Source organism: Perissodus microlepis, chromosome 1 (genome assembly GCF_051167445.1).
Source record: "Perissodus microlepis isolate ML-2025 ecotype Zambia chromosome 1, ASM5116744v1, whole genome shotgun sequence".
NCBI lineage: Eukaryota > Metazoa > Chordata > Actinopteri > Cichliformes > Cichlidae > Perissodus > Perissodus microlepis.
The window spans coordinates 12,807,407-12,825,997 of NC_140461.1; the positions used below are offsets into that span (position 1 = coordinate 12,807,407).

Consider the following 18,591-nt stretch of genomic DNA (forward strand, 5'->3'; position numbering starts at 1 on the left):
TTTAATCAATTCCTTATAATTCGGTGCTGTGCTGATGTTCTAAAATCCTAAATCGAAAAGAAACCACCCTCCAAGCGCTGTAAAAATCGGTATTGCTCATTTTTAGCACCTTTTGCACAGCTAACAGCCTGCTGGCCTTTTCCATTGCTCCTCATCTCCACTGGCCTTTCAAGTGTTTCATATATTCGGTTAATGTTTTTTCAACTATACAAACACCCTCCCACACGTGGGGTTGGTCGTCCTGACAATTATTCCATGATGAATGAGTTTCAGAGTGTTTACCAATTTCATGTACATCTGGAACAAGCCAGCCTTTTCTTCTAAATAACCTCAGCTGCCAATAAATCAATTTTTATGACCACTCATATCCAAGGCAAATGCAGTGTAAACAAGGCATTCTAGACCCTCTCTTGACTATTCATCAGGCAGAAATGAAATTGATCTAAAGCACACAAGCTTAGTCACACACACAATCAAACCAGCACAGTTAGAAATGAGGTCATCATCATCATCCAGCCAGCATGAATGGGGCTGCAGAGGACAGGAGGTTGAAAGAGTCAGTGGAAAGTGTTGGACGAGGAACTGAGTAAATATCGCTCTCTCTCTCTCCGAGTGTAATCGAGTCAAGTGGTGACCCCTGCTTACTGCTCACCATGTGCATTCCAGTTCACACAGGCTCACGCTGGGTAAAATGTTTTTAAACTAGAGTCACCGGACTGAGCAGATGCTGGAAGTCTTTCAAATGCATCAGTGCATAGGAGACAAAAATGAAACCCTTTGGGAGTACAGTCACATGCACATACATACACATCTGGTTTCAAGGTAAACTTGTTAATGAATATTTATGCCTGTGTTCCACGAGGCCTGTGGTGTTTTATTCTGTTAGTATCGGAGAGATAGAAACACTCAAACTCCACTTTTTAGTCTTTTTAAGTCTCAGAGGAAGTTTCGATAAATGCATGTTGGAAACAAGTGTGACTGAGGGAGGGAGGCTTTACAGGTGTCAACCAACTGTATTTTTTATCTTAGATTTTAATTTTTTTTTTTTTTTAAAGGCCAAAATGGAAAATGGAAAAGAAAATTCATGTGTCGGATAACATTTTAAACAACCAGTCTTTCTTCTTTTTGGCTTTTGGCTGTGTTACAAATGCTGAAATAAATATAATTTAACATCCATAAAACTAAAAATAAAACTACTATACTTTAACTGCTTTTCATTATTGCCTGGTTTTAAAAAGGCATGTAGGATATAGAACATTCACACCCTTCTACGTGGGGGGAAAAAAAGTTGCATGTTAAAAAACCCTGCTTGCATAATTATCCACCTGGTTGGTGGTGGGGTTAGGTGACAGACTGCATATGCCACAGGTCACAAACTCCAAGTCTTTTGTGTGCCTGTGTGTTTTTGCATGTGCATTTGAAAGAGAGAGAGAGCGAGCTTGGCAAACAGCTAAGCCAGGCAGGTGATGCATCTCTGTCGGCAGCGGCTCTTGTGCAGGTGTCGAGTTTCATGCAAGCGAAGAAGAGAGGCAAACAGTCCAACAAATGCAACACATTCAACATAATGAGGCAGTGTGAAACACAGTCAGCATGATCATTTATTATCATTACCCTGTTTTTTGTTGCGTTTACCTACATTAAGTAAATAAAAGTTAACGGAAAGATTGCTCAAGCTGTTACTAATATTTCCGGGAACTGAAAACCTTGAGTGACGTGAACCTGGACCATATCAGCCTCTTAACTAGAAGTGGGGAGTCTACTTGAATCTATTCAAAATATGAAGCCAAACCACAGTCACCCCCATCATTTGGCTCAATTTGTCATATGGATATCAGCTTTGACGGGTACTTGAAAACAAACGTGGCTGTGTAAGACTTCTCGTTTCTGAGCCAATACTCGGACTTAATCTTGCATTACAACCCTCACTTACTCCCACACTGCAGTTTTCAAGTAAAGACCACAGCTTTTGTTTTCTATTTAGAATATGGATTCAGCCTCTAACAACTCCATTGCTACTCAAGGATTTGTTCAAATACAGGTTGCTATGGTTACAGAGGCAGGTTGTGGCTCGACTATCATCTGATCTGCTTTATATTAAAATGAGAAAACACTGTTTGTCTGATATTCACGTGAAAAAGAAAGTTTTCACAAGACTTTATGCAGTTCTATAAAAAAACTAAAAAAACTAAGTACACCCCATGATTTAGGAAGTTGTTTCTTTAGCAGGCAATAACTTGAAGTGATTGCTTTTTTTTTTTTTTTTTTACAATTTTATTAACCTTTCACATCTATGTGGAGAAATTTTAGCACGCAGTTCTTTAAAGCGTCACTTCAGTTCATTTATGTTTGCAGTCATGCGTTTATCCAGAGCTTCTCTTAAGGTCTTACCACAGAATTTACTTTGAATGGAAATTACATACCCGTCTACAAACACTGGCTAACTACTCTGTGCTGCAATGAAACTGTGAAAAGTGTAGCACAAACCAGAAATTGACAGTTTGTCTTCAAAATAAAAGTTACGCATAATGAAGCATGTTGGCTGTAGTGCTGAGGCACAGCTTTTACTTTGAAGGCAAACCTTGTCCATTTCTAGTGTGTGTTGAATTTTTTTATGTTCTGCCAAGCTCAGCTTAGCAAGTATTTGCAGACCAACACAAACAAACAAAAAATACAAGTAATCACTGCAATCAGCAAGTAGCCAGAGTCAGCAATCTTTGCGAACCGCTGACAGTCAATACATATTTTTCCCCAATAATTGGTGATTGCATCACACCCAATAAGGCAAACAACTCTTGAGCAATATGTGCGTGATGTCACATGAGAAACCTCAATACAGAGGAGTTCATGGTCAACTCAATGACTGCAACGCCCCAGGTCCTGTAAATGAATCCCAGTGATCACCCCTCAACCTCATGCTTGGTATGAGGGGTTTGGCAAAACCCAAACACCACTTACCAGCACAAATATGCTACTGTGCATCATGACCACTTTGTACGTCATGAGATGGCCACATCATCTCCACCGTGGACCAATGAGAGCAAAGTGAAGATGCTTGGTTCAAAGTTGATTCACAAGTTTTGTGCTTTGTTCAGATGCAACTTTGTGGACCTAAGACATGCCAGTGTGTGTGTGTCTGTGTGTGTGTGTGTGTGTGTGTGTGTGTCTGTGTGTGTGTGTGTGTGTGTGTGTGTGTGTGTTGGTTTTTTTCTGGCGGCCCCTCAGTATGTTTCTAATTGTGCTGTCGTGAACGATAACATTTAACATACTAACTGAGGCCTGTAACGTCTCAGATGTAGTTTGAGGGTTTTTCCAACTTCTCTGAGCACTGCACTGGGCTGAACATCGTGGCATTTTGTTAACACACACATGAATGCTCTGGACCAGTAAACTGCCAAAACTTCTACTTATATAGCAGTGCTCACACTTGCTGATGATCAATTAATCAAGTGCACTTGACTAATAGCACCCAGTTGCTATTTACCCTCTTAACTCCTATGGAGACAGTAAGGAGGTTCTGCATAGAGGGTGCACTGATTATTATATGTTTAAAACCACAATTTGTCAGGTATAAATACTTTTCTTCTTTGTTTGTTTTTTAATTTGCAGTTATTCAGTTCCCCCTTTGGTAAAGAAATATTTGCTGTTTCAATTCTTTCAGCTTTTCACATAATTTTTTGAACATTTATCCAGCGCAGAATTCAAGAAACCAGAGAAATATCAGCAATATGTTATATTTTATTTTCCAACCTGTCAGTTTCAGTGAGAAGGGCCAGTATCTGCTAATGCCGATATTCGAACGATATGTGTGTGCATCTCATCTGTTAAAGCAAAAATTATTCAAAGATTAAACTCAGTCAAGAAAGCAGCCAAAGCTATTTTCATACCCTAAATAAATGCTATACATTCTATTAACGACCAATTCTATTCTTTTTATTTGATTTGTAGCTCTTGAAAGCAGAATGAAGAAGCAGTACATAATGAATGACATACTTTTATAGATGGTAGAAACAGACTCGTCAGCCTACTTTGACCAACAAATTTGGAAGTCAAACTCAAAATATGATAAGTATCAAAGTTCTTTGTGATATCCTAAAAAGCATAAACAGTACAGCAGAAAGCTAAACACAGAGTGAAATCTTATTTGGGAATTACACAAAACTGATTAATAACATCCCCTCATTCTATTTTTCTCATCCCAAACTGGGTGTAGCATGGTGCCAAAATCCATGATTCAACCAATCGTGGCTCCATCGTGACAGACAACTGCAGCCACACATCACAAAAAGAAAATGTGTATGTACCGAAATAAAGTGAAGGACAAAACTCATTCTAACACAATCTTTTGACAACAGCAAGGCCATTTCAAACACGCTACCAGTGCCCACCTTGTTGTTCCAGGTTACCAGATTATTAAAAGACCCAAATCCACTTCACTGCCATCGTTTCTTTTTTAGCTGCTGTTGTCTAAAGAGCTGCATCAAGCAGAAGTAGCACTATTAAAAAAAGATAAATTAAAAAAAATAATAATAAAAAACCCCCAATAATAATAAAATGAATGAAGGGTCATCCTCATATAGAGAACAATGTAAATACAAAGTCAGAGGTCTATAAAGCTCATCTTCCTCTCAGACATAATTGAACACAGATCTCAGTGGACAGCTCCACTTCCTCTCATCCCACTGAAAACCACAGAGGACAGCTGGGCAACATCCATCAGAGAGCCAAAAAGAGTCACCAAACCATTGACAGACCACCCTGCCAGTTAGAGCTTTGACACAAATGTGACTCACTCCACATTTGTTGTCATTCTTCCAGGCTTTGCAGGTTCTGAACAGACAAGCAGGCGCGAACAGATCTCTGCGCATGAATGTGCATTTGTCCATCTACTTTTCTTTACCCAATTCCTTCTGACAGGGCTGCAATTTGTCTCGAAACAGAACCGAGCTGATCTATATCTCGTTATGTAAAGCCAGTGGCGTAGGGGTAGATCTGCTATAGGGAACCGTTTTAAAAATGACTCAAGTAAAAAGGATGAGTTATAGCTCAACCTACTCTAAGGGCTTGTATTTTAACTATTTCCATTTTGCACTGCTATTCTTAATAAGTCCGAGGAAATAATTCACATTTAAAAGATTTTAACAATTTTTACACTTGCAAGCAGCTTTAGAAATCAGCTGTAATATTATACATTCAAATTTAACATGTAAAAAGTACTCTGACTTTTGGCTTTTACAGGTAAGACAAACTTTGGAGAATATCAGCTTTGGTAAACAAATGCATCAGAAACACAACATTTATCGAGGCACAGCTTTTACTTTGAAGGCAAACCTTGCAATAAATTACACCATTACTCAGTTCAAAGACAAACAGAGCTTTCCGTGCTAAATTCAGACCAGGATCAGAGTATGACACATCCTACTTTCAACAAGTCTCTGGGAAATAGTGCTCTAACAAAGATATTATGGAGCCAGTTTGCACAGCTGAGTGTACAACAAGACATAAGAGCTCGGGACAATGTCGGGAGAATAAGGTGAAGAAGCTTGCTGAAGTTGTCCTTTCTCAGATGTAGTACACGACGAGAGAAAGTCCACATTAGATTCACTTTCACAACTGAAAATATTCAGTTTGGTTTAGCTAAGGGAGCTTCCTGGCCCATTACCTGTGCTATTCTTACAATAGTGCAAATCAGTCTAATCAGACATTGTACTGGGGAGCTGTTGGATTTAACATGTGGATTTAAAGCCTTGATTGTGCTTTGTCTGCTATGGTCCGCTCAGGTCCGAGTGACTTAAATTTCATCATCAGACAATGAGTGCAAGGATCTAGGAGGACCCCACGTGACTGTGCAGATTTGTATGGGAGAATTCACATTACAATGCACCAACTACGCATCCGGGCAGCAAAGGCCTACAAGCGGACTTCAAGGAAGTATAACAGGAATGACTCTTTGGCTATCATGTCTCCAATATGATATCATGTTTGGGTGTAACAAAGTATAACCAAAGCTCAATATGCCATTTATTCTCATATGCACTGCTGTCAAGTCTACAAAAAATGTAAACCTTTTATTTTATTTCTTACAATGTGATTTTCATACTTATTTCTCAAAACACTTTACAGTGATGACATTGTAACCAATAAACTCTGCCATTCACTAAACGTTCATATAATCTCTGCTTTATATGCTTTTAATGTTTATTGGATGGATTGTGTTTCACGTGTGACTGGTTTCGTTAAAGTCTGAGGATAATCCCTGATGTCAGATAATTTCCATTAGTCCCTTTTCTCCATAATAATTCCACGTCCATCTGTAATAGCACAAGATCTTCAGTTTGAATACTGTTTGGATGAATGCAGATAGTAGTTAAGTCATTAGTGTAGCAGTGCCGACTCCAACTAAGGGCCGACACTGATGAACAAAGATACAATCACGGATGAAAGTGTCACTAGAGATCAAATAGAAACGACAGTGTATCAGTATCAAGCCAATTTATACATAAGTGACAATATTAACATTCAAGGTCCAAAGTACATGCGACATTTTTTTTATTTCAGCACGCTGAAAGTGGCTGCATTTATTGAATTTGTAGCTATTTCACTGTAAATCTATAAAAAACAGACTTATTTTTTAATAACCCATAACAAAAACATATAAAGATAAAAAACAAAAACAAAACCCCCCAAAAGAAAACAAGAAATCCAGGGGAGAATACCCATGATAGCCGGGTTGATTTGAATGCCAAGAAGGCCAAAGGATTTCCAGACTCTGAGGCCCCCCTCTATTTGGCAGTGATGCAATTCCGATTACACAACCCTTCCCAATGGCACAGTCACTCTGACTGGAAAAACAGGTGATTCACTATAATGGTGTCAGTTAGCTGGTGTGGCGATGGCCTCAGTCTCACCCACCAGGAAGCATGACCTACTACTTGCCAGTAAAATGTCTTGTTGTGGAAGGAATTCAGCGATAGCTTGAAACAGTCAGGGTGGGATGTGGCCGAGAGCCATTCACTTCACAGGGCGAGTAAGACCAATTCTCATATGAAAAATAAAAAATAAATATTTAATCTGTTTGTTGACAAACCAAAAGAAAATAGTCACATTGCCTACTCTGCTCATCACTAGCATTTTACTTTCTGAAATCACAGACAGTCCTGGAAACAACAACAATAAACTAAGGGTATTTAAATAGAAAGTACATATAGCATTGCTATAAATATCACAGCATCAAGCAGGCAGGTTTCTGCTATGCCGACTGTGAAATCACTTCTTCCTCAGCACAGCGCTCCTTGTTTAAGAAATACTTGCCATTGCTGTTGAATGATGCCGCTCTGACTCACTAATTCCACAACATCTGGTCATAGTCAGTTGTAACCACTGCTTTACAGTCACCATAGTGACATACCATATCATCATGATTAGATAAACCACAGACAACCTCAGCTGCAAGGTATCATCAACTGACAGAGATTTAGTGCATGATACTGTACAAAAATCTGTAATTTAAACATCTATATTTATATAATATAAGTTAGTTCATTCATTCATTCATTAGTATATTGTTTCAAAAGAGTGCAATAACAATATAAATCAAAATTATATACTGCAAGGAAAAAGACAAAGCTGCTGGGTTAAAAGTGACTTATTTCAGTAATCCAGCATTGGGTCAAACATGGACGAATAGAGCACCAAGATAGTCCAACCCAGAATTTTGGGTTGATGTGCCTGGAAACATTAGGCTCTTCATATCCAGCACAACAGTTCCCATAATAAGACTACATAATAGAATAAAATCTGTATCTTCACAGCATTATTAGTTCCATTTACAATTAATGAATCTTTCCGGGCAAGAAAGAGGCTGACAGTGCAATAATACATCCACTCAGGGCTGCACCATCGGCAGTTGCCATGTTTAAAATGCAATATGTTGGCCATGCACAGAGAAACAGAACTAAAACAATTGGCAGTGATAAAAGAAACAGAGTACGGATTTAAAAAATCATTTAGAAAGGTTGCTGTCTCATGAGTAGCAGAGCAGAGGTGCTTCCACAGCATGTGGAAAAAGCATGTGAGAATGTCACACAATACCTTGGAAAATTAATAAATTATGGAAACCTGATCTGCTGCTAGCTCAGACTGCTTCTTTGCTCATCTACTGAGATAAAGTCACTAACAAATAAAGGCACCTTTGTGTCTACTTTTTTCAGCAACCCTACTTCACCCTATTTTGGTGTATTGCCGGAGATCCAAGGAAGTGTAGTGTAGTTTAGTTGGTAGCCGTTAGGATGTGAATAAGGATAAACAGCCCTCACAATGCAAGATACAGGGAAACCCAGTGCTGTTGTTTGTGTCAATGCTGGAAAGCAAGCTGCAGTAAAATCATCATCAATCATCATTATACATTTCACATTCATCAACTTTAAATCCTGCAAAATGTGAAGAAAAGATCCTGAACTCAAACTAATATTTTTATAAATATATTTTGTGGCAATCATTAAGACAGCCAAAGCTGGTCTATATACTGTATGCGCCGTCTATCAAAAAGGTTCATCTGCTCACAGCTTCACAAACTGAGCTCATGCTGGACTAATCATGTGAGAGCAAACAGAGTACTGAACAGCTGGAGGAGGCTAGGATCACACAAACTAGCTGAGCCATGACAGATATAAACAGACTTTTAAGGAAAAGTTTGGACTGAGATACAAATTCCTTGTCCCCCTCCTCCTCTCTGTCTCTCTCTTTACTGGCAGCTCAATTCTGAACATCCCACCATATTAAAACTAAGATACACTACCATTTTCAAATGTAATGCTTTGTTAAATGAATGGGGAAACCCCTTTAAATCTGGGTTACACTACAAAAACATGCAAATGTCAAACACTCTGCAGGACACCGATTTGTTTTCAGCTGTGTCTCTCGGGGCGTTAAACAACGGTCAACGCCAAAGGCAAAAGAAGCAATTTTTTAGCAGGCACAGCAAGATACAAAACAGCAGTGTAATTAACATGTTATCACTTCAAAAAGACGATTCTTAACCTATAGCCTGATTATAATTTAGGATTACACTTTAAGCACATCTGATTACATTGAGATCTGCCTGTTTATTGAAGCTTGGTACAAATCAACATCAGAGCTCATTAATTGCTGGAAAACTAAAACACACAGAAACTGTAAACTCATTTGCGGAGTGGAGCATAGTTACAAAGGAGTTGGGCACCAGATGTTGCCTAGTTAATTGCCCCCAGAAAGCAGCACATTGAGTCGACTTGAAAATGTACATTATTGTGTGCTGTTAGAGAGGTCTGTATACAGGCAAGCACAATTTAATATATTATAAAGTCTACTGACTATTAGTTAGTTGAATGTAAACGGCATAATCTCGAGTGTCCACAGAAAAGATCACAGAGTAACTGATAAATTGTACCAGGTGTGTCTTGCTTACACACTCTCCCCCTTGCTGGGTAAACACACAAATGGAGCGGAAGTAGACCGTTTAGTTTCAGCGGCTCCCTCGACTGGTGTGTAATGCTTTAGAGTGAGCTGTACAGGTGAAGTGCTTAAACTTTCACTGTGAACCTGTAATCGTGTAAGTGAAGAGAATGACAAAGGAAACAGAGAAAAAAAAAACACTGAAAAATAAAAGGGCAGAAAATACAGTAAAACTAAAGATGCTGCTGCTGCAACTCCAAACAGCAGATAAAAGCAACACGACTAGAAATCACTTAGTGTGCTTCCATATGGCTCCCCGGCAGCTGGAAGCTACTCCTGATCATCCCGATAAGCCTCGTCAGAACAAACATGTAGCACGCGACAGAGCAGTAACCTAACTGTATAGGTTCCATTAACACAAAGTAGCACGTCTTCTACAATATACACAAACTGGATATTTTATCAGGTAGCTGATCGCTAATTTAACTATGTAGTCAGCTAATCACATGCAGGCAACTCAGTGGATTCAACTCATCTGGTCAACGCAAGCATCAGAATGGAAAAGAAATGGCGTGGTTGTTGAGCAGCAGCTCACTTGGTGAAAACGCCTTGTGGAGGTCAGAAATTTGACAATGACCAGACTGAGCACACTGAGGTCCTTTCAGCTAAAAACATGAAACTAAGGCTCATCAAACTGAAGAACAGATGAATGGAAAAACATTGCCACATGTGATAGGTCTTGAATTCTGCTGCAACATTTGGATTGTAGGGTCAGAATTTGGCATGAACAACATGACAGCATGGATCCATCCAGCCTTGTGTCAAAGGTTCAGGCTGGTTGTTATAATGTAACTGTATGGAGGACATTTTCTTGGCATACTTTCGGCCTCTCAATACCAAATAAGCTTGTTTTAAATCTTTATCAGCAACCTTTACGACTAGAGTACTCAAACACATTTCTTGTCAATGAGTTCACTGTACTGAAATGGCTCTACAGTTATCAGATTCTCAAACTGTTGGAACGGCAGATTTCCATCATGGATGTACAGCGGACGAATCTGCAGCGACTACGTGACGCTATCGTGTCAATATGGAATAAAATCTCTGAAGAACGTTTCCAGCACCTATGCCATACAGAATTAAGCAATATCTGAAGGCAAGATGGGGTTCAACACAGTACTAGCAAACTGTACCTTTTAAAGTGAATGAATTTCATATTCATCCTCTAGCCTTGGTAGCAAAGTAAGAGCTTGCCACTGGGAAAATTTCATTGGCGTCCAATCTGTCTCAGTACAGCATAAAAGTCAAAACTGCAAAGCCTCCATTACAATTATCCAAATGTGTGATTTCACACTTTAATTTAATTTAATGAAAAGCCAAATCACACATTTTCAGCTACTTCTCTTTTACCCGTAAGTGGTGTTGTGTACCATCTGTAATGACTTCTTTTTCCCCCCCTCCCAATCTATCCAGCCACAGTCCAGACATGTGATTTAAAAGCTTTTCTGTCACTATATGTGTGCACCACATCTCCATTAACAGCCTCTTACCTTATTGCTCAGGAAAATGCAGCCCTGGATATCTGCTGATCTTCACAGCTGAAAAACAGAAAGGAGGATATTTATGAGCCACATTTGCAGAATGCAAAAATATAGACTTGCATACAAAAGATAATTACAAATGTTAATCTATACAGTGATTAAAGCAATGGATTCACAGCAGGAGTATTCATGCTCCACTGAAACAAAATACCTAGGCCTATACTTTTAGATATGTGTAACAGGCTATGACATATTTAACAGCAAATAAGGATAAAGTACACTCCAGGCAAAGCATAATTAGGATATGCACAATAATTACTTCCTTGCTGTTAAGAACAAAGAGGAAAATGCATTCAGTTAACTAAACAGATGCAAATAAGTCAATAAAAAAAAAGCAGAACAGTTTAACTAGAATATTTTAAATGTCAAAAAAATGAATAGTTACAACTATGTAGCACGCTTATTACACCGCAGTCAGACATTTTGACTAAATGATATTTAACCAACAACATTGTGGTTTAAAATTACCTACTTCATGTGAAGACTGCACTTTACAAGTATATCAGGCTAAAACATTTGAGGTTTGTTTATTAAGAAAATGAAAAAAAAACCAATGTCCAAGGATACAAAGGTTTTACAAACAATCTACCACAAAAAAAAGACAGCAAATTTAATCTGTGCTATAGCTGTATATGCAGTATTTTTCTACAGCTACAGTTTCCAAATGTTCAGGGCTGATCAATACAGCAAGACAGCCAGAACATTTCACAACAGGCAGCATGGATTATTACACCTGCCCAGGCAGTACAATATCATGCCCACAGCCAGAGTTAATGACAACTGGCTGCAGTGGCTCCAGACAGGGAGGAGGACTGATGGGTGGACAAGTGAGAGACACTCTTAAGGTGGATCATCGAAGGGTAAACCAGCACGCTGCAGGCACACTGTCATGCCTGTCCTCTCTCCCACAGGAGGCTCTGCACACACTGCGGTAACACCGTCACTTGCATTACTGCACAGTTGTTTTGAATGTGAGAATGCGACATCCTTGTAATCCTATACCCCAATGAAGTTATTCGTTTTCACATACAGCAAATGTGAAAAGATAAAGTACGTTTCACAGGAAGCCAGAACTATCCGTCAATTAATACATCCAAGCGGTACAAACAGTGTGATATTAGGAAAGGCAACTCCAAAGGGCTGCATACTGATGAAAGCAAACACTGGCCAGTGCTGCTAATGATTCTGATTACCTGCTTAATCATCAGACTCCACTGGAGCTTGGCTTTTGCTCAGGCAATCTGCCCCCTGAGTATTATTGACTCGCTGACATTGGCAGTGAGTTGAAGAAGGGTTTAGGTTTCTTACTGGGAGGCAACTGATTCACACAATGACTCACTTCTCCAGTCCCACTAAGGAGGTAAGAAATCAAACTTTATGATAGCAAATGTTCATTAAAAGAACGAAACAAAGAGGGAAAAAAGGCCATGAAAGCAGCATACAACCACACACTCTTGTTGTGATTACTTTTTTAATTTTTTTTTTTATTTAGCTCCTTCTGCCTTGACAGAAACAATTAAACTTTAAGCTTCTTGACTTCCAACAGCTTGAGATATTCCAGTATGCTAGTGGCTAAAGTAGCCTATATTAAATACTAATAGCATATAACCCACTAGTTTCAAGCATGCCTGTAAAGCAGAACATACACTCAACTAATAGGTTAATTCACTGTTGGCAAGTTAGTCAGTTAAATTTTATTTCTATAGCACCAAATGACAACAACAGTTGCCTCAAGGTGTTTACAGAGTTTCCTGCTAAGCAGCGCCATTAGCTGCTACTTGCATACAAGCTGATAGCCTTAAGCAGCGATAGAAATCTACTTTCAACTGAAAAGCTAGGTGCCACAAACCACTTTAGTTTTTGGGTTATTATGCTAATAGTAGCTAAAGTAGCCTACATCAGCATCTACTAGCATATAAACTGATAGCCTCAAGGACAGAAACACCACTTTCAACAATAATAAGCTATTTTTCCCCCAGCGATTTCCAGAGTGTTATGCTAGCAGAATTAGCCACTAGTTATAGCTGATAGCCTCAAGCAGAGATGAATGTCACCACTGTACACAGACAGGCTATTTGCATGTTCTTTTGCCTTAACAAAATCTAGGAACACTGTCAACCCCACTGCATCTTTTCCTAGTAGTGGCTAATGTAGCCTACTGCTATTAGCATACTAGCTCCAAGATGCATCAAATGTGAGTAATTTTCTAGTTGTCGCTACATGTGCAGCATCATTTCAAAGAATCACACTGCTCAGTTTAGCAAAGTAGCAGGAGAAGTAACAGTGTCTTACTTTAACATTCAAATTACAGTTTTGCATAAAATGGTACACTGTTCCCCAATGTTTATACCCTGTGATAATAGATGGTTATTAGATGACATTTAACAGGGTCTCCTATTAAAGACACATTAGAAAATGAAATGGAAACTTTGACACAGATCAAACAACAATAATTTAAAAAACAAAAAACAAAAAAAACATGAAAAAAATCATTGGTAATGCCTCAAGGAAAACAATTAAGGACACAAATTAAACAAGGTACTTAAAGAGAGACAACTAGACACATATTTGCACTCCTATAATTCTTTCATCTGAGTCTGAGGGGAGTTGCTTTGAGCAAAATTCAACATGCTTGATTTAGGAAACTCCCAGAGGTCACCACAGGCATAAGTAGCAACTATGTGCTTAAAAACCACACTTTACTTGGAGGATATTTTTGTTTTAGCTTAATTAGTCTAATAAATAAGGCTGCAGGAAGTTATAACTGAGTAGGGGAAACTCTCACAAGGTATCCCTGGGGTTTCCAGAGGTGTGGCGCATTGCTGAAGGCAACCTTTGGAAGCACAATGCACCACTGGGGACCTCATTGTTCAGTCCTGCTTGTTTCATTAATAACACGGTGTAGAAGAGGACAGAGTGGGGACAAGCTGACAATGTGTTGCCTAGGAAAAGCCCAAAAAGGAGGCCTTTAATTAAGCTGCCCGCTATGATGCCCCAGCATCAAACTATCAACAGGAGATGATTTTGCCATTAAGCAAATTTAAATGAATTATCTTAAACAAGTTTACTACAAACACAGCTGCCACTAAAGCTCTCCTCTAAAAACTCGGGGCTGGGTGCTAAGTTCCTTCATCCAGGCCATCTCAAAGATCAGTGGCAGCTGTTCACTGAGGGGGAGCATTGCTCATTCACATCTTTACCAAATTCTTCAGAGATTTTCAGAAACAGTCTTGCTCAAAGGAATAGTTTGACATTTTGGAAGACTTATTATTCTCATTTTTGTTGCTCTCTGCGCCTTAAATATGAAGTTAAGTGTTAACTTCATGACAATAAATGCACTTGCAATGCAATTGTCCTGTATTACAATCTGAAATTGACTTGCAAATAAAAAGATTGTGAATCCCAAATCATGGCCAAATATTTTCTTCTCAAGTACATGGAAGCTTATTATCATTTAAAATCCATCCAATAAATCAAACAACCCTAATTACATTGAATTAGCAAAACAAGTGGCTCAGCGTCAAGGACAGGCAGATCTACCACTACCATCAACAGCAAACCCTGGCTCCAAATAGCTTCACAAAACAGAAGTGTCTCGATAAAACCATAGCACTACTACCTGAAAAAACCCACAGATGTAATAGCAGGGATAATCTTTGTTCCATAAACAACCCGTCTATAAACCACAGACTGAAATTGTCAGCTCTTTGCAGAGAATGGGTTTTGTTTTTTGGTTTTTTTTAGAAGCAATGCTGATGGGAAAACAACTTCTGGATGATGCTCCTGCTGTTTATATGTCAGTAGGGGAGCACTGATAGTCCTAAGTCATGGTAGACATCCCAGCATTGAAGATACTGACTAATCGTCTGTGTTCTTTCAGCACACTTTGTATAACTTGATATGCAATGACCTAAATGGTAGCATGGATCTGGGAATGATAAATGTGATGGGGGAGGTGTGAAGAGAAGACTCTATCCATTACCCTCACTGGAAGTGACTAGAACTATAACTGCACTAAAAAAAAAAATAGAGCTTGCCTCCAGAAAAATCAATAAATTAAAAAAAAAATAAAAATAGACCTTTAGAGAACTCAAGATATGACAGGATGAAACCCTGCAACAGAACTAATTGATGAAAAAAGTCCATAGATATATTTTAATCCGTACCACCTGTGTGAAGCAGATAACGTGACCTTTCGGTGCAAATGCCAGCTCGCGTTTCACTAATATCAACCAGAGCAAAAAACATTTAGTGATTCAGTGGTTAGAAGGTTCGACGTTTGAATCGCATGGCTCTCTAAAGCCTTTCTTTGTAAAAGGTGCATGTTCTTCCTGTACCTGCACTGGTTTTCTCTGCATGCCAATCTTTATAAACACAAATCATACTTTTCTGCTGACGTGTGTTCTATTAACATAATGCTGAAAAGGAACAAAGTTTTGTAGCTTACAGTGTGATCCCACCATGAAAAAGAAACTAGGGAGCTTTGCTTGAAAGAAAAATCAAAGACTAGTCCCTAACCTGAAAACCCTGGACAGATAATGATAAGAAAACATCTATGAATGAATCTAATAGGGGGAAAAAAAACTAATGGCAGTAATAGATTAAAGAAATTCATAGCTTCTACTTTTATCTGCTGTTATTTGCTCTGTATCCTGCTTGCCGACCTCAAAAGTGCCACAAAAAAACCTTCAGCTCCTTTTTTAAAATAATACAGATGTATCTCTGTACAGCGTGATGAGAGAGACAGGCAGACAGAGGTGAATTAAAAGTGATGGATATGAGATGAAGAGGCAAAAGCAGTTTAAGTTCAAACAAGCCATTGTGTAAAATCATGCTAATAACATATTATCTAACCCAACAGTTGGAGCTGTGGTATACAGGAGTGGGTGGGGTCCCCTAGTGCTTTGGCCTACCAGGTGGTCAATTTAGGCCCAGACTTGTAATACAGTGGCAGAAATGCTTATATTAAATTATGTAAGACATCTAGTGCAACACAGTGCATGCCCCCTATAAGAATAAACACATTTTCACTAGGAAATTAAACATAATAATAAATACAGGGCCTTATCACTCTTCCTTCAGTTTGGAGTTTTTCCCCCCCTCTTAATTCTCTTCTTTCCCCCCTTTTTTTTGGCATGACATCTGGGGAACAGCTGGTGCTTTGCATCATATGCAAGCACACATACACACAGTTGTTACACAGGGGTTAGGAGGTCAGAAGCCCGGTCTCCAGACACACCATTTAATCTGGTCTACGTATAGACAGTCTCTACACAACCACAATTAGACAAAAACTGAGACACACACACCAGACCCTCTCTCATCTCTCTTCTATACAAGGCAACCATTCAACCCTCTCTGGGGAGGGCAGAGATTCTCACTGATTAGCTCTGCCTTTCCAGATAGTGGGGAGTGGTGAGGATGGGGGGTGCGGGTGGAGGGTAGGCACGGCTACTAATTCAATTACACAGATTCTCGTCTGTGTTCAGGCCGACTCCCAGTTCCATGAATGGAATCAAAACCACCCCGGCCGAGTGGGGGGTGAGAGCAGAGTGCCAAAAATGTGTTTACATTTGTGATTTACACTGGTTGGTTTTGTTTTAGCTTGGGAGAGGCCGCTATTATTCTCTGGCTGAACACTGGAAACCCCGTTATGAAATAAGGGTTTCACAGGATTTCTGACAAAACATGTAAAATGACCCCCTAAAAAGGGGAAAAAGACGAAACAGGATCTGCAATTAGTTGCTATTAAAACTCAACTTTATCCACTCAGAAAGATATTTATCCCCATGAAGCTAAAGTGTATTTAGACAAGAGGCAAAATAGGCAAAAGTAAAAGACAACACAAACTGGAAATCCGAGTTGCTCTCTATATACTAAAAATAAATCTAAATATCATTTGTGTAATTGCTTTTCGAAAGCTACATCCACCAACAATGCAATGAAATACTCCTATTTAAAGTTCCTGCTGCCAAGTTTCTGTGAGCAGCTGCCAAACAATAAGAACTGAAATGACAAAAGCACAGACACCTGAGGAAAACTATCAAAAAGAAGCAGAAAGAAACTAAAACTACTCAAATAATGTGAATGTACAAATCATAAAATTATACATTTATAAATTTATGAAGCACATCTTCAGGTGCCGTGGTTAGCACTGTTGCCTCACTGCAAGAAGGTCCTGGGTTCGAATCCACCATCTGGCCAGGCCCTTTCTGTGTGGCGCTGGCATGTTCTCACCATATCTGCAGCCCACAGACATGCAGTCAGTCGGGTTAGGTTAATAGGTGATTCTAAATTACCCAAAGGTGTGAATGTGAGTGTGAATGGTGTGTGTTAGCCCTGCAACAAACTGGCAACCTGTCCAGGTTGTACACAGCCTCTTGCCCTGTTTTAGCCAGAATAGGCTCCAGCACCCTGTGACCCTGAATTGGAGCAGAGAAAAAAAATGGATGGAAATACAAAGTTTTCTTGTCAATTACATTCACTTCACATTTCACTTGTTTATTAACCGTCATCCATCCCTAGAAGTAATTCTGTCCTAAAAAAAATTCCCTGAAAAAGCCGAAGCATTAAAGACTGGAAAAGTCAACAAGATCCTTCCTTTTTCACCATCATAAAACAGAACAGAGCAACCGTCAAACAAAAGGCTTTATGCAACATTTAACATTAGATAATGCAAATGCACAAATCAAATTGGCAGAAAAATAATATCAGTATTAAATCGACATAAATACCATGTCATAACTTTTTTTTTTCTTTTTTTTTGCTGTCCATCTGTCTTGAAAATGGTTTCTGAAGAAGCTCACCAAGTTTCAGAGGTAAAAATCTGGGCCTTGGTCCAGTGTTTCAAGCAGGTTTTGCTGGACATAAAGATACCAGCTGCTAAGCAGTCACGGCATAGCTGAGCAGCTTGATTCTAATCATACTTTTGCACTCCTTGGCAGGGTGTGATACATCCTGTACTCTGGTTACACCTTCTGATCACTTTGCACAATCCTGTACTGCATTTGGAGCTAACATCTTGATGGGAAAAACACCAATTGCTTTGGTATAGCAAAGCTTCACCACTGGACTAATCTAGAGCTACTATCCATTGTTACTTTGGTCAATATACGGCAAAAATGTTGCCACTCACTGCTGGCAAAATAATAATAAAGCTCTTATATGTGCCAGAACAGCTGATAAAGGCCCAAAACAGTACCAGCAGTGCTGCGTGAACATCAAATCTAGTAAGAAAGCTACAGAAGTTACTTGAGAAAATGTAATCGATGAGTGCCTTGATTGGATGGAGCTTTTTATTTTGACACATTACACCAGCGGTCCCCAACCCCCGGGCCACGGACCGTGAGTCATTTGGTACCGGGCCGCGAGAGTGAGACTCGGGTGTGAAATGTATGGTTTTCAGGGTTTTTAGCGTTATTTTGTTATCATTTTTTTTTTCCCGTTAACTTGGTTTTCCGGATGATCTGATATCGTCGTGTTGGTGTTGTTCCTGGAACAACATAGTAAATGTTGTTTCAGGATCAACATTGCAAGTGACCAATCACATTCTTGTGACGTT

The 18,591-nt window shown here is 39.2% G+C and overlaps 1 protein-coding gene across 4 annotated transcripts in view; it reads right to left on the minus strand.

The window, feature by feature from the left end:
• LOC146393525 (talin-2) overlaps positions 1–18,591 on the minus strand; it is a 102,560-nt gene that overhangs the window by 64,321 nt on the left and 19,648 nt on the right. For all 4 annotated transcript variants that reach the window (XM_084930449.1, XM_084930457.1, XM_084930465.1 and 1 more), the window contains exon 2: positions 10,980–11,027. The gene's annotated coding sequence lies outside the window, so the exon portion shown is untranslated. The remainder of the gene's footprint in view (positions 1–10,979; positions 11,028–18,591) is intronic.